The sequence below is a fragment of the Somniosus microcephalus genome, chromosome 10 (genome assembly GCF_052327205.1).
Source record: "Somniosus microcephalus isolate GS21.2 chromosome 10, FLI_Smic_1.0, whole genome shotgun sequence".
NCBI classification, from domain to species: domain Eukaryota; kingdom Metazoa; phylum Chordata; class Chondrichthyes; order Squaliformes; family Somniosidae; genus Somniosus; species Somniosus microcephalus.
The window spans coordinates 199,707,874-199,730,952 of record NC_140996.1 but is presented as its reverse complement, the minus strand read 5'-3'; the positions used below and the strand labels follow the sequence as shown (position 1 = coordinate 199,730,952).

At 44.4% G+C, this 23,079-nt stretch overlaps 1 protein-coding gene and 1 long non-coding RNA gene across 7 annotated transcripts in view; one reads left to right on the top strand and one right to left on the bottom strand.

Moving 5' to 3' along the window:
• The window catches only part of LOC147111993 (uncharacterized), a 54,426-nt gene extending 38,691 nt beyond the window's left edge, over nucleotides 1-15,735 (bottom strand). Inside the window, exons 1-2 of the long non-coding RNA XR_015079793.1 lie at nucleotides 15,190-15,735; nucleotides 2,597-2,741 (exon numbers count right to left, since the gene is read on the bottom strand). This is a non-coding gene — a long non-coding RNA (uncharacterized LOC147111993). The remainder of the gene's footprint in view (nucleotides 1-2,596; nucleotides 2,742-15,189) is intronic.
• The window catches only part of LOC147111992 (F-box-like/WD repeat-containing protein TBL1X), a 330,596-nt gene that overhangs the window by 19,139 nt on the left and 288,378 nt on the right, over nucleotides 1-23,079 (top strand). For 2 of the 6 annotated variants that reach the window (XM_085999445.1, XM_085999443.1), the window contains exon 2: nucleotides 15,070-15,138. The exons of the other annotated variants lie outside the window; for them this stretch is intronic. The gene's annotated coding sequence lies outside the window, so the exon portion shown is untranslated. The remainder of the gene's footprint in view (nucleotides 1-15,069; nucleotides 15,139-23,079) is intronic. 6 annotated transcript variants of the gene reach the window in all.

Here is a 23,079-nt window from a genome sequence, read left to right as displayed (position 1 = left end):
GGCGCCCGCTGCGATGCGGCAGGTTCGGGAAGTGCAGGCCTCCTCCTTCCCTTAAGGAGAAGCTGCCTGCACCCGGCCGCGGCCCGCGATAATCTTATTAAAAATGAGCCCGGCACCTCGGACAAGTGCCGGGCTTGCTTCTGTTCCGGGGGGGGGGGGGGGGAAGTCCGGGGAGTGAGCTGCGGCGGGAAAGCGGCCGGCCGCCGCGGGGCCTTTAATGCGCAAACTTGTGCAAGGCACCTCTGCCAGAACGTTGCTTGCGGCTGCCACGGGCGAGGCGGCCGCAAGTCAATTTCCCAGTTCGGGCGGGTTACCATGGCAACCGGGACGCTGCGCACACCGATGACGTCATCGGTGCCGGCGCAGCGCTACCGGTCTACCGCGGCGTAAGGGCCCCAGGCAATTTAGGCGCCGGCGCCAATTGCAGCGCTAGGCCCTCTAGCGCCGCAAAATCGGCGCTAAGGGCACTGAATTTCTAGGCCAGTGTATTAAGATTTAAAGGCAGAAGTTCTCTATTGAATTTTATCCCTTTTTAGGCACTGTTAAAGCTTATAATTCTTTTCCTGTGGAAGACTTTAGATTATCTTCTTGAGTATAATTGCAGTTGATCTCAGGGTATGCATTGTGCCTGTTTTTTGGACTTAAAGCAGGCTCAAAGCATACCAACTTAGCAGTGGGACGGCCGGCGCCCAATGTGCGCAGACATTGGTCCCACTGCGAAATTCGTCTGACGCTTTTTTTAGGCATCCTAAACAGGGCCCTTAAATATGTAAATTATGGGCCTACCGTCTGTTGAAGGACCACAGAAATTAGTCACTGCTGAGCAGGGCAGGCATCGGGCCTACCCGGTTCATGATTTTTTCCAAAGTTGGCGACAAATGGTAAATTAAATATTTAACGTTTCCGTGCAGCCAGGAGGAGCAGGTGTCCTCCCAATCTCAGCTAAAGGAGCAGTAAAGGTGCTTCAATTAGTCTCTGTTATTTGACCAGGAAAGTAAAAAGTCAATCATGGTTCCTGCTATTGATTACCCATGCTGGAAGTGCATGTGCCATGTTTGGCATTTGCTTTCCATGCTCCCAGATAAAGTATGGTATCTGGGTGAGGCACTGAAAGGTTGCCATTGCCTATACTCCAGCATAAGTCACTGCCTTCAGGAGAAACTTGAGAAGGAGAAGAAATTAGCATATATTTAATAACCAGCTTTATATTGTAGTCCTATTATCAAATAAAACAGTAAGGAGAGATTTTTCTCTCTGTCTGGAGCCGCTTATTTCCAAGGTGTAGCGAGGAGAAAAAAATGGATGGCGATTTGCCTCGCCAGGATTTCCTGGGGTTTCCTGGACAGGTGGTACTGAACCCGTGGTGGGCGTGTGCCCATGCCATACAAATGGTCCAAGACAGAAAACATGCGTGAACTTCTCATGCCACAAATGCAGATTGCCCTCACTGTGCAGCGCCTCTGTACTCGGTGGGCACCAAAGAGGAAAATCTACCTTGTGGTCTTTACAGACGTCAGAAATATAATCACTTTGCCTAGAACCATCTCGCTCCTCAAATCACACTTTAGCGCCAATGTTTTTTTTAAAACAAACTATCAAGCACTTCATAGGGCTATAGATTCACCCACGCCAAAAAATAAAACAAGCAAAAGAAGCTTCTTGAGTTTTCAAAAGTACTGACCTAGCACTGCACTCATGGATACCAAATTTCAGAACATCTTGTGGAAATTTGGCAGCCATTCGGAAATCTACAGATACATTCTTGGAAGCAAAACTATGGGTTTCATTTTGGAGAGTTCAGCTGAAGAACTGAGCAGACATTGAATAGTTATCAGACACAGCATTAATTTATAGTTGGATTTCATCTTTCATGTCCTGTCATGACACTGTGAAGCTCCAGCTGTATGCTGAGCTGTTTGGGTCTCCATCACCGGTCCCACTGCAAGCAAATAATAAATGTCAGAAGAGTGTGACGTTGATGAAGGTTATCATGGCTGTACTGTACTTGCTGCAATATGTGTGTAGATCAGTAAACACCTTGGTTTAGTCACGCTATTCTATACAATACGACTATTTTTATGGAAGTAATATACTGCCAGTAACACACGTGGGTCTATTTTGTATTCAAACTACTCTAGTTAGTTTTTTTTTACTGTACTCTCGTTATTTACGTTTTCATGTCAAGAAATGCTTAATTAAACCCTTTTGATGGTGGTGTTTGCTATAAAAAGTTGATGACTATTATTACCTATTCATTTATCTGCAGTGGATTTTTACTCGGTAACCTACTATTGTGCCAAATAGTAGGTTTCTGCAATTTTTATACCATGGAGGAATTAGTTGTAAAAGATTAGTCGTTGTGACGAACCCTTGACGAGGCCTTCAAAGGGTAGAAGATGAGAAATTCAAAACATTCAGTGGAAGTTAATGTGCAGAATAATTTGAGTGGATGGGGAGAGTTGAGACAATGTTGGGAATTCATAGCTGCCCTGTGGGAAAAGCTGGCAGTACCCAGTGGTCCCAGCAGCATGTGGAAGAGAAAAGACAGGTTAATGTTTTGAGTAGAGCACTTAATAAGAACACCAAACGTACTAACCTGTTTTCTTCTCTTCAGGTGCTGACAGATGAACTGTGTATTTCCAGAATTATTTTTTCATATTTCTGGCATCTGCAGGTTCTCTTTTTATTTCCCCCAATAAAACTTTCAGCTGGAGAAGCAATATCCACGTTTTCCTGCATTACTGAAATTTTAAAAGTATTGTGATACAAGGATGTCCTATTTCTGTTGTTATTTCTCAGTGGAACTTTGAAAAATGAGCAACCTAAGTACTCCAAGAACAGTGTCAAAAGCTAAGGATGAAGTTGACTCTTGGTCGACTTGCCGCTCAATGTGTGGAACTCCACTGTGGAGCAGCAATCGGTAAAAGAAGTAGAATGTTGAACTATACAGTCAAAACAATCCGGTGCAAACAAAGCAAGCCACACTCAAAATTTAGTGTGGTCAGCCCACACCTTGAGCATTATCCAGTTCTGGTCACTGAGACAAGGGAGACGTTTGAGCCCTGAGGCAGTTAAAAGAGACATGAGGCTGATTCTTAGTGTCGGAGGACAGATAGATGAGGGAATTTGTTTTTTTTTGCCTTGTAAGGTTACACTTGAGAGGCGACCTTATTAAAGCATATAAGACAGTAAACTGTAAAAAAGGGAGATCTGTAAAATTACCTTGCACTAAATTGCAAGGGTAGTACAAAGGGACATGGGTTTAAGCTAGTTAAATACAAATTTTGTATTGATATCAGGAAGTTTTTAATACAAAGAGTGATCCATGGATGGAATGGACTGCCAGATAAAGTATAGAGGTAAAAGTCCTGGAATAATTTTTTAAAAAACCAATTGGACGACGTGTTGAGGGAAAGTCCTAGTTCTGTTGTTATTTCTCAGTGGAACTTAGAAAAATGAGCCACATAATACTCCAAGAACGGTGTCACTAGTTGACTGTTAGTAGACCTGGCGCTCATTGTGTGGAACTCTTTCTGTATGAATGAGCTAAGATGGGCTGAATGGCTTTCCTCATCTATATATATCTTGTGAAACCCTCTCTTCCTGCCAAAGGATCCTATTGCAACCTTGGTTTAATCTTGTGCATGAGTATTTTTGGAGGGATGTTCTGATTACCATCCCATTTTTTCAGTGGTTGCGCCAGACCCAAACCTGTTATGCCATTTTCCAACATGCTCCCACAGGATTGAAAATAGTTTATAGTTACTGTGAATGCTTTATGTAAATCAAGGATGGATTGGCAACAATTGCCACTCAGTCTGGAAACTTAAACTTTTTCTTACTAACACTCTGGAAACTTTAACCCATTTAATTTACAGGATTGCCAACTGTGGTATCTCTGTAACGTAAACTAAACTCCGCAGTGTTGTCAGAAGCACCACGACTCCCCTTGAGGAAATTTCACCTGGTGCTAACAGCAATAAATATAAATAGTGGCTGATGGTGACAGTTGTGTTGTGTTGTCCTTTTGGGTCTGACCGTGAGCAGGGTAATCCTTAATACAGGGCAGCAGTGTGATCCCAATATTGCTGACCTGTACAAACTTTGACCATTTATACTGTGGGGTAGGTTCAGTAAAAGCATTTAACTTACTATCAAGGGCTTTCCCCAATGGCGGGAACAAGTGACTAAAATCATAGTGCACTCCGTGCAATAAGAACCATGCAGCTCACATTTATGCCAGGTAGACAGTAACACATATTTCTGCTGGGATCAGACCTAAGTGTACAGTTGTGGTGAGGTAAAAACCAAATTTTTGGTGTTTTTGTATTGTACAGGCTATAACTGGCTTTCTGCTCTGTGAGATGATGCATTTTTCAGCAAATAGCAGCAGTAATTATACTCTGAATGGAAGTAGGCTCGGTGCCGTGGAAAAGCAGAGGGATTTGGGGGTACAGGCTCACAGGACATTAAAGGCAGCATTTCAGGTTGATCGGGCCGTAAAAAAACCTACTGGAATTCTAGATTTTATCTCTAGGTATATAATATAAATGGCAAGGGATCATGATGAGTCTATGTAAAACCTGAAGATCTCAGTTACTGTGTACAGAATGGGGCTCCATACTAGAGGAAGGATATTGAGGCTTTAGGGTACAGTGCATATTTGCTAAGATGCTGTCTGGTATGAAGGAATACAAATATGAAGAATGACTTGAAATGTTGGGTCTTTTTTGTTATAACAACACAGATTACAGGTCAATATAGTAATGTTTTAAAATTATGCAAAAATGGGACAGGGTAGATAGAAGTAGACTGTCTAGTAGTTGAGGAGTCAAGAATGAGGGACCATAGATACAAGATTAAATATAAGAGATTTATAACAGAGAGCAGGGGAAACTTCTTCACACAGAGTTATGAGGCACTTCCAGAGTTAGTGGCTGATGCAGAAACTGTGTCAACATTCAAGATTAGATTGGATGAAAGAAAAGGGGTTGAAGGGAACAGGGTGGGCAATTGTGATTAGAACTATTTACTTGCGTGGAGGGTAAATGCCGACATGAACTGATTGGGCCAAATGGCCTGTTTCCATGTGTAACTTCTGTGTATTTCTATGAACAGCCTTTGAAAATTCTGACATGACTGGACCATGTTTTTGGCCAACGTTTTCTGTGACAAATATGTAGCTTCAGATATTAGGTCTCAGGGCTTTACCAATTGCTGAAACATAATCACATAACTGATGATAGATAACAGAACTTAGTATGTGGAAATAAAAAAGAATCAACTATTATAGAATCATAAAATGGTTACAGCACAGAAGAAGGCCATTCGGCCCGTCAAGTCCGTGCTGACTCTCAGCTAGTCCCACTTACCCAAGTATGACAACTAACAGACAGTACTATGTGTCATAATACAGTGTTATATATGAGTCTTATCAATTGTTTTACAGGTCTTGTTGATATTTTGGTGGTAACAGTACAACTACAGTACCAAGATACATTTTTAGTATTTTTAAGTTCTCTTTGATTTCCCTCCTCCGCTCTATGCTGTGTCCACACTTGGCCATGAGGACAGGCACATAACTTGATACCTGGCTTTTGTAAGTGCAGGCTTTGGGCTATTTACTAAGACGCATCCATGAGTAGCCCAGGGTAACTTACCATTTGGTTATTTGTTTGGTTTTGTTTGAAGGCATCTGGTCTGAGTGCCATACATGACTTGGCGGAGATCAGGAACTTGCTGCAGAGAGGACTGAACTGAGTCCTTCTGCTCCACAACATTGCACATATGAATATGCCACACTGACTAGCTCAGGTTATCAACATTTTTATTTGAGCCATTCCGATGGCTCAGTGAACAAATGAACTGCCTGGTCTGTTATTGAGCCGTACGAGCTGGGGGGTGGATTTCACATCTGATCTCTCTTGTTAAGTGGGGTGCTACGCTCGACCTCAGTTCCCTGAGCTAGGAAGATAAAGATGAACCAGGGTTCCAGCTCTCAATTTCAATCCTGTGATGCGGCTGCAAAGTGCATGTGTGTGGATGTCTGGTGAGAACAGGATTGAGTTCGACTGTAATGCTTTCTATGGTTGAGCAGATTTCTAATGTATACTGCACAGGATCACACATAGAAAAATGGCCACGTTAGGGATGTACCAGAAGGCTGCTCTTGCCTGCTGAACTGTAGCCCAGTAGAAATCAGTGCTCGAGAGAAGGGGATGGAGAGAAAGTTGGCAACAGATCTATTTTTGGAAGTTGTCATAACAGCACAGTTTTGCTCAGTAGTTGCTTTGTTGTTGCATGATTTACTTGGCCCATGTGACATGCTTAGTTTGTATTCTGGAAATGTTGGCTTTGTTCCCATATCCTAAGAAATCATGATCTGGGAGACTCTCACAAATTCCTGTGGATGTCTGTCTTAATTTTATTGCCTGGGGAACTGGTGTGCATTGGCTAAATAATTCAAATTGAAAAAATAGGATATAATCCAAAAGGAGCTGGAGGCTGATTTGAGAGCACGTCCTCATTAAGATTCTGTCATCTTATATTGTAAGATGTCGAATATAGGCTCCAAATACTCAGTTATTCAATTCAACTGATAGAATATTTGATTATAAATTTAATTAGTTAATGCACCTTAAATAAAGTAGATCATAATGACTGTAGCACTTGTATATACGAGTATTTTTTAGAATGTTCACAAAATGTTTTATTAAGTGATTTCATCCCCTAAGTAATTTTAATATTTGAAGTCACTTGTTCCAAATCAAATGTCAGTTTTGTGAATCCAGTTGGCATTGGAGCCAATTTGAATAAATGGATACATGAAAGTGACAAACAAATATGGCACATTTTCTGCTGTGCAGTATATTGAAACTCTTTATAATGACAGGCTATAACTGTGCTTTGTGATAATATTTTCAATTGTATTATCTAAGGACAATCTCGTAAACTCCAACTTTTTCATTCAGTCTACCAAAAGTGTTTTTGATACAAGTCTTGACATAGCATTACAGAAGTTACAATCTGTATTGGTGCTAGCTCTTCAACTGAAGCCATGCACTTTAATCCATTTCCTAACAATGATCCTGAATATCACTGTTTCTCTTCTCTTTCCCCTCATGCCTTCTCCAAGCTTATCTGTTCCATGAGACTCAGCCCTTGCTCCCTTGAATCCATTCCCACTAAACTGCTGACCATCCAACGTCCTTCCTGGTCCACATGCTACCTGACATTGTAAATGGTTCGCTCTCCTCAGGTACTGTCCCCCTCCCTCTCAAAACCACTGTCATCATCCTCCTCTTCAAAAAGCCTGCTCTCAGCGCCTCTGTCCTAGCAAACCACCACTCCAGCTCCAACCTTCCTTTCCTCTTCAAATTCCTTGAACGTGTTGTCGCCTTCCAAATCCATACCCATCTTTCCTGTATCTCCATGTATGAATCTCTTAAATCAGATTGTCACCCCTACCACAGGACCAAAACGGCCCTAAGCAAAGTCACAAATTACATCCTCTGTGACTGTGACCATGGTGCACAGTCAATATCCCCCGTAAACTGCACTGCCTCCTGCGTGGCCTGTCTTTCCCAATGCGTGGCCCATTCAAATTTTTGCACATACGCGGTACCTACAATGCAAAAGCTGGTGAGCGGCCTGCCCGGGACCTTGCAGATGAATGCGCAGTTTCTCCTCCTTCTTCTTAGGCAGTCCCTCGGAACCGAGGATGTCTTGCTTCTACATTAAAAATGAGTTTGCAGGTGACTGATTAGTCCAGTGTGGGACCTACAGCTTCTGTCACAGGTGAGGCAGACGGTGGTTGAAGGGGTGGGTGGGTGGGGTGCTTGGATTGACGTGTGCTCCTTGCGCTGCCTGCGCTTGGCTTCCACTTGCTCCCAGCGAAGAGACTTGCGGTGTTCAGCGCCTTCCCGGATGCTTCTCCTCCACTTTGTGCGGTCTTGGGCCAGGGATTCCCAGGTGTCGGTGGGGATGTTACACTTTTTCAAGGAGGCTTTGAGGGTGTCCTTGAAGCGTTTCCTCTGCCCACCTGGGGCTCTCTTGCCGTGCCGGAGCTCCGAGTAGAGTGCTTGTTTTGGGAGTCTTGTATCGGGCATGCGGACAATGTGACCCGTCCATCGGAGCTGATCGAGCGTGGTCAAAGCTTCGATGCTGGGGATGTTGGCCTGAGCAAGGACACTGACGTTGGTGCGCCTATTCTGCCAATGGATTTGCAGGATCTTGCGGAGCAGCGTTGGTGGTACCTCTCCAGTGCTTTGAGGTGCCTGCTGTACATGGTCCATACCTCTGAGGCATACAGCAGGTGGGTATCACTGCTGCTCTGTAGACCATGAGCTTAGTGCCGGGTTTGAGGTCCTAGTCTTCAAACACTCTCTTCCTCAGGCGACCGAAGGCTGCACTGGCACACTGAAGGCAGATTGTGCACTATCCCTTCTCATCTCTTCAACCTTTCTGCAGCCTTTGACAAATCGACCACACAATCCTTCTCCACCATCTCTGCTCCGTTGTCCATCTTATTGACACTGCCGTCACTTGATTCCACTGGTACCCATCCGACCATATCCGCAGCATCAACATTGGCTTATCTTCCTGCCCCAGCACCGTTACCTCTGGAGTCTCTGAAGGATCTATCCTTGCCCCCCTCCCCATTCCACATCTGCACGCTACCAATTGCTGACATCATCCGAAGACTTGGAGTCAGCTTCCACATGTACACAGGCGACACTCCTCTCTATCTATCCACCACCTCTTTTGTCCCTCCCCCCCCCCACTGTCTGTGTGTTATCCGACTGCTATTCCGACATGCAGTGTTGGATGAGCCACAATCTCCTCCTGCTAAACATTGGTAAGACCGAAGCTATCCATTTCGGCTCCTACCACTAACCTCGTATCATTGCCACTGATCCCATCTTGCTCCCTGTCTCATGTTGAACGAGACTGTTTGCACCTTCAGCATCCCATTCCACCCCGAGCCGAGCTTCCGACCCCATATCACAAAGACCTACTTCGACCTCCGTAACATCACCAGTCTCCGTCCCTGCCTCAGCCCATCTGTTTCTGCCTCATCTATGCCGCTGTCGTCTCCAGACGCGACTATTCCAATGGCCAACCCCCCCCATCTGAACGATCAATTCATCCAAATCTCTGCTGCCCGTATTGTATCCCGTGCCAAGTCCCGCTCGTCTGTAACTTGTGTCCTCGATAATCTGCACTGGCTCCTGGTCCCATAATGCTTCCAATTTAAAATGTTCATCCTTGTGTATAAATTCCTTCATGCTGTCACACTATCTCTATAATGTTCTCTAGCCCTACAACCATCTGAGAACTCTGCTCTGGAATTCCCTTTCTAACCCCTCCAATTCTCCACTCTTCTCTCCTTTTAGACCCTCCTTGAAACCTACCTCTTTGATCAAGCATTTGGTCATTTAAAAAAAAATTTGTTCATGTGATGTGGACATCAGTTGCAAGGCCAGCATTTATTGCCCATCCCTAGTTGCCCTTGAGAAGGTGGTGGTGAGCCGCCTTCTTGAACCGCTGAAGTCCATGTGATGAAGGTACTCACACAGTGCTGTTAGGGAGGGAGTTCCAGGATTTTGACCCAGCGACAATGAAGGATCAGAGATATACTTCCAAGTCAGGATGGTGTGTGACTTGGAGGTGGTGGTGTTCCCCTGCGCCTGCTACTCTTGTCCTTCTAGGTGGAAGAGGTCGTGGGTTTGGGAGGTGCTGCCGAAGAGACCTTGGTGAGTTGCTGCAGTGCATCTTGTAGATGGTACAAACTGCAGCCACGCTACGCCGGTGGTGGAGAGAGTGAATGTTTAAGGTGGTGATTGGGGTGCCAATCAAGCGGGCTGCTTTGTCTTGGATATTGTTGAGCTTCTTGAGTGTTGTTGGAGCAGGCAAGTGGAGCGTATTCCATCACACTCCTGACTTGTGCCTTGTAGATGGTGGAAAGGCTTTGGGGAGTTGGGGTGAGACACTCGCTGCAGAATACCCTGCCTCTGGCCAGCTCTTGTTGCTACAGTATTTATGTGGCTGTTCCAGTTAAGTTTCTGGTCAATGGTGATCCCAGGATATTGATGGTGGTGGATTCGGCGATGGTAATGCTGTTGAATGTCACGGGGCGGTGGTTAGACTCTTGCTTGTTGGAGATGGTCATTGCCTGGCACTTGTGTGGCACAAATGTCTCCTAATGTCTCTTTCTTTGGTTTATTGTCCATTTTTGTCTGATTTCCCCTCAGTAAAGCGCCTTAGAATGTTTTTTTACTATATAAATGCAAGTTGTTGATATTGGCCCAGAACTTCGGGTCCCTACGGGTGAGTAAAGTGCCGGTTTCCTGCATGCACTGCGCATGCGCGGGAAACCGGCACTTCTGTTCCCCTGAAAGAAGGGGTTCAGAGTTTGAACGCGTGTGCAGGAGAGGCAGCGCGTGCGCATCGAACTTAAGTTTTTTTTGCAAGTTTTCCCGGGAGGGTAAGTCTCCAGAAGTTAGACATATAAAAAGCAGTCGCAAGGCCTGCTTTTTACAAGGTAAGTGGTGAATTAATTAAAATTAAAACATTTTTTCCACAGGTTTATTATTTGTAAATACTTTAAAGCAAGGTAAGTTTACTTTTAGCCCTGTTAGAAAATAAAATTATTTTTTTCAAAAATTTAAATTATTGTTTAAAATAGTTATTTCATGTAATTTATAGTTTATTTAAAAAATGTGATTAAAAAAAAAAATTATTTGACGATTTAGTGATGTTTTGGGGCTGTAGTATTTATAAGTTTTGACAGCCATTCCTGTCAAACTTATGAATGAAGCATTCCCTGCTCCGATTGGCTCTCCATGGCCCACGTGATCCCAGGGGACGCATCGAACTAACTGCGCCCCTGGGATACGCAAGCACTGCGCGCCGGCAGTTGGAGCAGGCCCAGGATCGGAATTCCACGGGGGCCCACAGCTCAACGGCCGGCGCGCAAGGTAAGTGCAGGTCGGGGGCTTATACCCGCGGGAAGCCTCCGACCCGAATTTCTGGGCCAGTGTATTTAGCTGTGTCTCCTCCATCATTCTACTGAGAAGTGCAACACTTTTAAATGGTTCTATTGGGTGTAATGATTGAAATGACTTGAAATTTGATGAAATAAGTTTAAAGCAAAGTATATTGCTTTGAATTTGAACTCTAATATTTAGATAGCTGTAGTTTCATATTTTTGAGGTCAATGTTGCATTCATACAATGATGGTCAGATGGTACGTGCTTATGAAGCACCTAATGCAGTGTTTAAATGTTAGTTTGTACACTCATTTTGTCACGTGGCTACCATAGTTTTTGACCGGTGACCGACTATCTGTTCATAATCTCATGAGGTTGGAAGTGCAGCTCAAGGTTAACAGGATGTTGCGCTAATGTGAATAGTATAATCTACAACAGACTTTATTGAAAATTAATCTTGAAAAATGGTGTTAAATATGATCAAATTATTGTCATATGCTTAGCTCTATATATCACTATATATAAACACTACCTGTATAACACTGGATCAAAGTGATTTCAAAATAAATTCTACAAACTACCTTCCACCACCCCCCCCCCACCCTGCCCCAGACTTTGCGGGGGGAAAAGCAGAGCACACAGTTCAAAACTTGACTCCAGTTTTTGAACTGACTCTGGAAAAATTTAAAAAATATAAACCAAGACATCAAATTTTAAATAAAAGTCAATTTTTCTGACTTCTTCCTGTGTCTCATGAAGTGGAAGCTTTAATTAATTGAAATTTCCTGCGAATTTTGCCATTAGCAAAGCAAATCTTAGAACTCAAGCCATGAGCCCCATCCCCTGCCCACCCCTAATCCTGCTCTCTGTCTGGTTTTAGACTTGGTTAAAGGTGGCTAGCTGAAGTGCACAGACTTTAATATGTGTGGTACAACACTTGTTCATAATCTCAGACCTATATTTACATTTACAAATCATCAATACCGTTACTGGAAAATCTTGCCGGTTACGTGCATGTTTCCATGAACTGGTCGATGAGAGTACAAAATACAAATCGACTACAGCCACTTCCTAAAGCTTACTTGCTGGATTATGAATTTTAAAATTCTCAAAGATACAATCTTACTGTTTAAACAAGATTGTGAGTAATCAATCCTATTTTTGTGTGTGTGTTGGTGTGTGTGTTGGTGTGTGTGTGTGTGTTGGTGTGTGTGTGTTGGTGTGTGTGTTGTGTGTTGTGTGTGTTGTGTGTGTTGGTGTGTGTGTTGGTGTGTGTGTGTTTGTGTGTGTGTGTGTGTGTTTGTGTGTGTGTGTGTGTTGGTGTGTGTGTTTGTGTGTGTGTGTTGGTGTGTGTGTTGGTGTGTGGGGGTGTGTGTGTGTGTGTGTGTGTGTGTTGGTGTGTGTGTGTGTGTGTTGGTGTGTGTGTGGGTGTGTGTGTTGGTGTGTGTGTTGGTGTGTGTGTGTTGGTGTGTGTGTGTGTTGGTGTGTGTGTTGGTGTGTGTGTGTGTTGGTGTGTGTGTGTGTTGGTGTGTGTGTTGGTGTGTTGGTGTGTGTGTGGGTGTGTGTGTTGGTGTGTGTGTTGGTGTGTGTGTGTGTTGGTGTGTGTGTGTTGGTGTGTGTGTGTGTTGGTGTGTGTGTGTTGGTGTGTGTGTGTTGGTGTGTGTGTGTGTGTGTGTGTGTTGGTTGTGTGTGTGTTGGTGTGTGTGTGTTGTGTGTGTGTTGGTGTGTGTGTGTGTGTGTGTTGGTGTGTGTGTGTGTGTTGGTGTGTGTGTGTTGGTGTGTGTGTGTTGGTGTGTGTGTGTTGGTGTGTGTGTGTTGGTGTGTGTGTGTTGGTGGGTGTGTGTGTTGGTGTGTGTGTGGGTGTGTGTGTGGGTGTGTGTGTGTTGGCGTGTGTGTGTGTTGGCGTGTGTGTGTGTTGGCGTGTGTGTGTGTTGGCGTGTGTGTGTGTTGGCGTGTGTGTGTGTTGGCGTGTGTGTTGGCGTGTGTGTTGGTGTGTGTGTGTGTGTTGGGGTGTGTGTGTGTTGGTGTGTGTGTTGGTGTGTGTGTTGGTGTGTGTGTGTTGGTGTGTGTGTGTGTGTTGGTGTGTTGGTGTGTGTGTGTGTGTTGGTGTGTGTGTGTGTGTGTTGGTGTGTGTGTGTGTGTTGGTGTGTGTGTGTGTTGGGGTGTGTGTGTGTTGGTGTGTGTGTGTGTTGGTGTGTGTGTGTGTGTGAGTGTGAGTGTGTTGCACCCATTTGTAACCAGATTATAGACCAGGAATCCTTTTTTTGAGAGAAGGCAAGCTCTACTAATCAGCGAAAGAACAAATGTGAATCACCATAGTGGAACTTCTGGCATGATTACAAGTTAGCAGCAATAATCTTATTGAGTGATTCAGGCGACGTCAGCGAGGAGAGAACAAACTTTTCACTTGAATCTCGAGATCAAATTACTACCTTGAAATCACTCTTTTGTTATTTTTATATAAATGTGTGTGTGTGTATATGCATCGGGAAGTCGGGAGAGCAGTTGTATTGTGTTTTTGCTCCTTTATTTGCCGACAGCAGATGTCATGTTGAATGTAGGTGGCATGTGATAATATCTGTACCAAATGATTAATTATTGTGGTATAATCTCTGCATACTGATAATACTTCAGTGATGAAGTCACAGGGAATTAATTTCCTTTTATGAATGAATCAAACATCAAGGGCATAGCATAGACTGTCAGCCATTGTTCCCATTAACAGTGGTTTAAACAGATGGCGGTGTAAACCCCAGAAACAGCACAATATGTATTTAGGGTGCTACAGTTGTCCTCAGCGCCCCTTAAGTGGGGAGGGGAAAGGCTTCCTGTTGTAATCGCTATTGATTTGATCCCTGCTTGAAAACATGCATATATGGGCATTGGGATAGAATCAGGCTTGGCTACTCTGTGGCTGGTTGGACATATTCCTGCATGTTCGATGGCGTAACGTTTGACTGGGTGACATTTGACCGCATGGCATCTGATCACATGACGCTTGCCCACAGTTTGTAAATGTTATTGCATTGACCGTACAAAGGTTGGGTCCCCTTTTCCTTGCGGTGTGCTAGCAGCTGCAGCGCGAGAGGTTCCGAGAAGCGGGTGGCCGTCCGTGAGCAGGCAAAGAAAGTACACGGACGAGAAGCACAAATGGAGACTGCGAACTCCACTTTTCTCTCGGATTGCTAGCAGCAGTGCCTGGGAGATTCATCTTCCGTTCCGGGAGATTGCCGGACAATCCTGGAGTGTTGGCAACCCCACTAAAAGGTCAAATAACTTGTCAACATTCATTGTCGAGGCTCACACACAAAGAATATTCATTTCGATACTGGAGGAAGGGGGGAGAATGGCTGGTGCTTGTGGGTCAGCGTGTTCAAGAGAGGAACCAATTGCCAGGGGGTGGGGAAAAAATCAACTGGAATTTGTGTTTTTGGTGGTGTTGGTGCAAAGACAAACCCTTGATATCAACTGAGATTAAATTGGTGCATACACAACATCAACTTGCATTAATATAGCGCCTTTAACATAGTAAAATGTCACGATGCTTCACAGGAGTGTTGTCAAACAAAATGTGACACTGAGCCATATGAAGAGATATTAGGACAGGTGACCAAAAGCTTGGCTAAAGAGAGAGGTTTTAAGCAGCGACTTAAAGGAGGAGGGAGAGGCAGAGCAGGTTAGGGAGGTAATTCCAGAGCTTAGGGCCTAGGAGGCTGAAGGCACGGCCACCAATAGTGTAGTGAAGGAAATTGGGGCTGCGCAGCGAGCTCAGTGGATCGGAGGGCTGGAGGAGGTTCCAGAGATGGGGCACATGTGCCCGTGCGCACATGTTAACACCGACGATCCCGCTAAGCCGCATGGCCGAGCAGCAGTTTGGATGACCCACACAGGCCGCTCACCGGCTTTTACATGGAAGAAACCGCGCATGCGCTAACATTTGAATGGGCCGCGCAGCCAGTTAAAGGGACTGCGCATGAAAAAAATATTTGAGGGAACATTGGTACACACACGCACACGGTACAAAAGTGAGAAGACATATTAGACAGACTCCAAACAGCATTTCAATTTTTTCTTTCAGCTGATCTCAACAGGAACAGGCTGCACTACATACTAAATAGCCAGCCACAGAGTACTTGCAATGAAAGCAGTTAAGTATACCATTGTGCACTGAAGGCGAAACCCCACCCCTTGTCCCTACCTTTTCCCTGCAAGCCACTGTGCTATTTAGTTAGTTCATTTCTGCACTTTTATTTTTCGATTCGTCTGCAGAACATAAACTCAAGCCGTCTTCATTCCGGGAAACTCCCGCACAATCCGGGAGGGTTGGCAACCCTATTTACTGCCTCGGCTCTAACAAGGATAATAGTCACTTGGGTGAGGAATTGGGGGGCTGCTGTTACCTAATAACCTATGGCTGAGCATGAGTCAGCAAGTTCATGGGAGAAGGGAGAACACTGGGAAAAATATGTCATTTAAAAAAAATTCAAAAGCTTGAGAACTGTGAGTGATTTATGAACATCATATGACCCATGAGATTCAATTACAACACAGCAACTCGCTTCCAGATATTTATTACTCTCTACGTAATAGATACATGAACTGCGCACAGGAATAATAACAGAAAGCTCCTAGGCCTCTGCTTCTGACTATTTTGTGTTACGTTTTGCTCCGTGGTGTACTATAGAAGCTTCACTATAGCATAAGCCCTATTACAACACAAAGCATTTTGCTTCTGAGGACTGTATTTTAATGAAGTGGAACACATACAGTTGAGCCTTGTACACTGAAGCTTATTTTTTTAATGTTATTTATAGACAGCCAGTTGTGGATCCCCACGAGAACGGGTATAATTAGTTAGATCTGATTTGGTTTCTGCTAGTTTCCCTAGTCAGATTGAATAAAAATGCTAATGTGTACTAGAGTCGTCCTCGAGTTTATTTTTGTTTGGAGGGATACCGCAGCAGCAGTTTCCTGCACCAGAGAAGTATGTGTGTGGTGGGGTGGGGGTGGCCAGGGCGGAGGGGAGGGTGGGGGGTGGGGTTGTGGGGGAAGCACTGCAGCTGGTTTCTGTATCTAAGCCGAAATTCTGAGACGACACAAGCTGGACTAATTTCATGGCAAAAGCCTGTTAATTGTACAGCACTGATTGCCGTCACATGTTGGGCTCAAATGAAAAGGACGCTCACTGATATGTGACTGGTTCGTTGTGTTGTCAGCCATTAAGCGTCAGATCACTTCATTTTCAAGTTAGGTTGATTCAGAGTGATATGAAAACAGTGCTCATGTCTGGAGTGGAGATAAAGGCCCTTTTGTTGACCTACATTTTCTGAGTTTTAAAAAAATCTGTGTTTGTATCCTTTATGGTGCCATAAATATAAAGTCTTACTTTAATTTCTTTGAAAAACCTCACTGTACTGCTAAGCCACTTGTATGTTCATACCCAGTGGGTTTTTTTTCACTTTCCTGCAATATAAGGTCAGACAGATGCGGCTACCACTCGGTGCTACTTATCAGCAATGCTCCAAAATACTGCTGATTTGCAAATAGAATTAAAGGAGCATTCTTTCAAGGCAATTTTACATTAAAAAAAGAAAGACTTGCATTTATATAGTGCTTTCACAACCATCGGACGTCCCAAAGCGCCTTACATCCAATGAAGTACTGTTTGAAGTATAGTCACTGTTGTAATGTAGGAAATGCAGCAGCCAATTTGCGCACAGCAAGCTCCCACAAACCGCAATGTGAAAATGACCAGATAATCTGTTTAGTGATGTTGATTGAGGGATAAGTATTGGACAGGACACTGGGGATCACTCCCCTGCTCTTTGAAGTAGTGCCATAGGATCTGTTACGCCCACCCGAGCGAGCAGACGGGGCCTCGGTTTAACGTCTCATCCAAAAGACGGCACCTCCGGCAGTGCAGCGCTCCCTCAGTACTGCATTAAGTGCTTCTGTAGTTCGGATTGCGTGAAAGCCACACCTGTGCGCTGGCTTCCTGTGTTTATATTGCTAAAACTGGCTCCCTTATTCCTGTGGCAGAATCCTAGACCCTGATTCTGGTGTTGGGATAAAGGACCTGGTTTCAGCAGTGTCGCTGTAGGGAGGTAGTGTACTTCTAAGATCCGAATTATAGAGGTGCTCAATTAAAAGCTCCTTTAAAGTGGAAATACAGTGCAGGTCTGTGTGGAAAGAGAAAAAAAATCAGGTTATTGTTTCGGGTGGAGACCCTTCACCAGAGCTTTCTTATCTCTGTTAAGATGGCATCTTCAATGCTACTTGTATAATCAAATGTTTAAATACTTTTTCCAACAATTTCAAGAACAAGAAAATAAAACTGGAACCCGAAACATGTTTAGAAAACAAGCATTATGTCGATGACGAAGTCCAACACCGCCTTCAGTGCAGCCTTCGGTTGCCTGAGGAAGAGAGTTTGAAGACCAGGACCTCAAACCCGGCACTAAGCTCATGGTCTACAGAGCAGCAGTGATACCCGCCCTGCTGTATGCCTCAGAGACATGGACCATGTACAGCAGGCACCTCAAAGCACTGGAGAGGTACCACCAACGCTGCCTCCGCAAGATCCTGCAAATTCATTGGCAGAATAGGCGCACCAACATCAGTGTTCTCGCTCAGGCCAACATCCCCAGCATCGAAGCTTTGACCACGCTCGATCAGCTCCGATGGACGGGTCACATCGTCTGCATGCCCGATACGAGACTCCCAAAACAAGCGCTCTACTTGGAGCTCCGACACGACAAGAGAGCCCCAAGTGGGCAGAGGAAACGCTTCAAGGACACCCTCAAAGCCTCCTTGAAAAAATGCAACATCCCCGCCGACACCTGGGAATCCCTGGCCCAAGACCGCACAAAGTGGAGGAGAAGTTTCTGAGAAGGCGCCGAACACCTCAAGTCTCTTCGCCGGGAGCAAGCGCAAGGAGCGCACGTCAACCCAAGCACCTCACCCACCCCTTCAACCACTGTCTGCCCCACCTGTGACAGAGACTGTAGGTCCCGCATTGGCCTCATCAGCCACCTGAGAACTCATTTTTAATGTGGAAGCAAGTCATCCTCGGATCCGAGGGACTGCCTAACAGAGATTATGTCCAAGGGTGCCGGCTGCCCCCTCGTACCTCACCTAAGTGCCCATGTGGGAGCCTCGACACTGGGTGTTGCCATGTTACTTAGCTGATTCTGTCCTCACTCAGTGCTCGTGTGCATTTTCTATCGGGGTCACTGGATAGCAATCAGGAGCAAGAAGATAACTGATATTCCCCCTCACCCCAGCCTGGGGCACTGAGTCCAATTGTAGTGGCCCTACTACCAGTCTGGCTAAGACTTTTTAATTCAGTACAGACTGGGTATTCACTCTTAAGATCTTCCTGGCCTCTGTAATTCTGTTACACCCCAGACGGTGTATTTAGGGTCATTGAGAGAGCTATTTGAAATACTTATTAAAAATTACTTCTCAATCTGTAACAGGAATTGATTTTCCACCAGTTTTCTTCCTCTTCTCTGCTAGTTGCTTGTTCTTGTCAGGGTGTAGCTTCATGGGCGTGATTAGTGCTTCAGCATTCAAAGTGGCCATTCTTCACTTCCAGCCTGGGCAGTGAGTGTTGGCAGAATGTTCGACTGTAGAAGGAATTGTAGCCGAGTCTGATCCTGTTTTGCACCTCATGACCAGCAGGAGTCACTGGACAGTGATCAACAAGGAGAACCCAGGCTGATTTCCCTTCCCCTCTTCCCATCTAGCCCAGGGGAGCTGAGGATGATTGTAAAGCCCCAGTGTTGCCCCGCTTGAGGGCCAGGGTTACACATTAGGCCATCGGGGCAAACAAAAAGCAGAATACAGCAGATGCAAGAAATCTGTAATAAAAGCAGAAAATGCTGGAAACACTCGGCAGATTAGGCAGTATCTGTGGAGAGAAAGGTAGGGTTAACATTTCAGGTCGATGACCTTCCGTCAGAAATGTTAAACCTAGCTTCCTCTCTCCACAGATGCTGCCTAACCTGCTGAGTATTTCCATCATTTTCTGCATTTATATTAGGCCGTTGGGGAAACGGTTTAAACTTTTAAAAGTAATTAAATTCTAGGATATATTTTCCACTTTGTATTCCTGGTGTGGAGCTTTGTGCGCTGGAACATATTGGGAATTTAGATGCCGAGGTCAGTGGGCCATGCAGGATTTTCTGTCCACTCATTTTAATGGATAGAAAATTCCGTGGGGTTCGCTGACCTCCATGCCTGAATTTGCAATATGTGCTTGTGGTGATACAGCATTAAAAAATAAGCCGTTTCTGAATGTGTTTGCTTAGTTTTTTTGTAAAGGATTTTTGGAGCAACAAATTTAAACATTTGGTAATATAGTCAGAGTCTGTAATTAATAATGGACTGTTAGCATGTAGAATAGTCCAGAAGAACACAGCGCCAGAGACCCGGGTTCGAATCCGGCCTCGGGCGACTGTCTGTGTGGAGTTTGCACATTCTCCCCGTGTTTGCGTGGGTTTTCTCCGGGTGCTCCGGTTTCCTCCCACAGTCCAAAGATGTGCGGGTTAGGTTGATTGGCTAGGATAAATTGACCCTTAGTGTTAGGGGGATTAAATACGCGGGGTTACAGGGATAGGGTGGGATATGTGTTGGTGTAGGGGTTACGGGGATCGGGTGGGATATGTGTCGGTGCAGGCTCGATGGGCCGAAATGGCCTCTATCTGCACTGTGGGGTTTGTGTGTGATTCTGTGATACTTGCATAACTACACAAGGTTAGAACACAATAGAAGGGTTATGGTGCTGAAAACAAAGAGGAGAACCTTGTGATTAAAATCTCAAGGTTGTGTTTATAGCCAGTAATATACTGCCTATTATTTGCCTGGCTTGCTGGTTCCTATCTTGTGTGCCCACCAGCAAATTGTTTTGCTGTTTGGGTTTAAATAGTGACAGGAAGAGGGAGGCAAGTCGTGATGAAAAGTCCTTTCTTGCATCATCAAAATGTGAGGCCTGGCCAGTGATACTAGGGAGCACCTCATCAGGACACTGCCAGTGAAACAATAGTCGCAGTCTTTCTGGAATGTTAACGTCACTTCACTTTCAATGGAAGCAGCTATTTCAACAGGATTATCAAATTCTTGCCCCTTTTAAAAAAAAAAGGTATAGTCTCTTGAAACGAGAGTGTGAAAGTGTGTGATCTTTTTTGGTGTTTCACTACAGTTTTAATCCGGTGTTAGACCTGTGTAAACACACATCAAAATTGACTCCCAACACCGACAACCTTTGAACTGCACAGGCAACAGAGGGACACCATTGTGGTGACATGATATAATTCACTGACATCTGTGCCATGCCCCTTGACGGCTTGGTTTCTGAGCTGTGAATCTGCCCCACTCCACTTCACTAGAGTAACCAAGACATCTGTTACTGCACAAGGGTCAGAGCAGAGTAAGCTTTTATTTGCAGAACTGAAACTTATACCCCCAGTATGCTACCAGTATCACACCACGAGTTTTTGTCAAGCTGGCCCCAAAAGGTGCAATATAATACCCATAACATTGTTTCAAACTCAACAATACTGATCTAAAAGTGGTTTTGCACTTTTTCAGACTTGCTGCAGTTATATTTTAGATTGTCTATATTTACAGTGTATTCTTGTAGCAGTGTCACAACACTGCTTGTTGTAGCCAGCATTAAAATCTCTTAGCACCTCCAGACAAGGGCACATTGTGTTTTTCTTATTCTTCCATCCCCATCCCCTGAATTTTCACCTCTTTCCCTCCTCGAGGTGGGAGTTTATGTTGAGACACATGTCCGTAGATACCAGCAGCCTATGGAGTTTAGAAAAAAACAAGCATAACTTTTTATATGTCTCAAAAATATCTCTAAGTACTTCACAGAGAATGAATAACTTTGAAGCACTTTGGCTGTTATGATGTCAGCAGCTGTGGCTTGCTTTAAAAAAAAAGTAGCCAATCTTCATGTGTAACCTCAACAGTATCAGCAATCTATTCGATCATGGGAGAATTGAGGCTAATTTTGTTCTTGACTGCCGTATCCCTCCATGGCCTCGTCCCTCCCAGATCTCTCTGCTCCTCCAATTCTGGCCTCTTGTGCATCCCCGATTTTAATCGCTCCATCATTGGTGGCTGTGCCTTCAGCTGCCGAGGCCCTAAGCTCTGGAATTCCCTCACTGTCTCTCTAGCTCTCGCTCCTCCTTTAAGACGCTCCTTAAAACTTACCTCTTGGTCACCAATCCTAATATCTCCTTATGTGGCTTGGTGTCAAATTGTGTTTGATTATGCTCCTGTGAAGCACTTTGGAACGTTTTACTACGTTAAAGGCACTATCTAAATGCAAGTTGTTGTTGTTGCATGTGCTCGGATTAGTGATCAGGAGTTTGAACCCCAGCTGATTCTTCTTCCCCTCCACCCTTTCTAGCTCGGGGATACTTCAGACAGAGTAGATTACCTATCACCACCCAGCCAAGATCAGATAACTCAGCGGACACTGGCGATTGAGCCTTGGAACTTCCTGTTTTATGACTCAGTATCTCAGCACGTGGTGCATTTATCCATTGCCTCAGGGGAACATTTGAGTTTATGTTCTCTGGTGTGCAATAAACTGGAAAAATGAATGTCAAAATAATGCATTTGATGCTGTCTAAATTGATAAAGAAATGCTTCTCTGATACAAGTGCTGTGCATGGGAATATGCAGCATTATGTAAAATTGTAATATCGAGTACACGTGCACTTTCCCCTCCCCATCCCTAGAAACTATCCAATTAAACTTGGGACTTCCTTGCTGAATTGACAATTGACAATGTCAATTATGTAAGCAGACCAGATAGTTTACTGCGACACACAATGTAAAGGAGCATAAAATGAGTGCAGATTGATATGGAGCGCAGATCCCAGCATGTAATGCCGTAAAGTGACAGTGCACTGTGCCGGTGATTCCCAATATGTAATCACAGCTGTGCCATTTGGGTTTAGTGCCAGGTGGATGTCGTGCACATTCCCACAAATGGGAAGGGAAGGTTGGACGGTGAGTCACTGGACCATTCTCTCACGTCTAACGTTCCAGAGTGGAATTGGCGGAGGCCTGGGACTCGGGTTGCCAGCCAGCCTGTTTTCCCTCTTGTCTGGGGAATAAGGTTTGTTACACACTGGGACACGGAGAGTGGAGAAGTAGAAAACAAATTTTTTAAAATGAGGCCAGAAAATAAAATAAATTCAACAGCCAAGGGACAGCTGTTTAATATATTTAATACAATTACATAAGTTAACTACTTGCGTACAGTTTCCTGCTGTGCTGTTTATTTGTAGCAGGTGACATAATTCAGCTGCACACTGATTTATGTAGCCAGTGTAAAGCCAGACACCATTGATTTTTAGTTTGGTGAAAAATCTATTCCAAAATAGGTCCCTTTCAGCTGAAGCTTTTACTGCATAACTTTGTATGCTTTCATTCCCATGTTTTATGATGTGTGCCCTGCATTGTGGAATAATAAAATTGGTAGAAAACTGTATTGTAATTTATGCCACTATGCAAGATCTTAAGGTAAAAATCACTGGTGGTGGTGTTGCCATGTGAACTTTAATACACCCGTACCAGATTTCTTTCTGCACTATTTTAAACAAAGGTGTTTACTGCCTTGGCTAAATTAGAAGGAAGAATTTGGTATGAGTGAGTTTAAGCGTTTGCGGGATAACATAATTGATTGTAACTTCTAATCTAATGTACATGTCAGACTCAGTGCATGTTTACATTGTGCTAATACTTTAACTTGTAATTAGGGCTAGTGATTTGGTGTGGCATGACATCCATCCTTTAACAAATCCCTAGAATTTATACCCTTACCACATGCAGCATGAATACCATGGGCATTTTACTACCTTAAAGGCAAGTTGTACTTCTGCCCAAGTACCCCAATTTTGGATTATAAGACCCAGAGGCAGTGAAAATGGCAGTTTCTGAGTTGATCTGAATGATAAGTCACTTGTCCTACCTGTAATACATGAAGCGCATGGCTAGAAGGAGTTTGCACATCATTGTGCTACCGATGGTAGGGGTAAGTGTTACACTGCTGAATTGATCATAC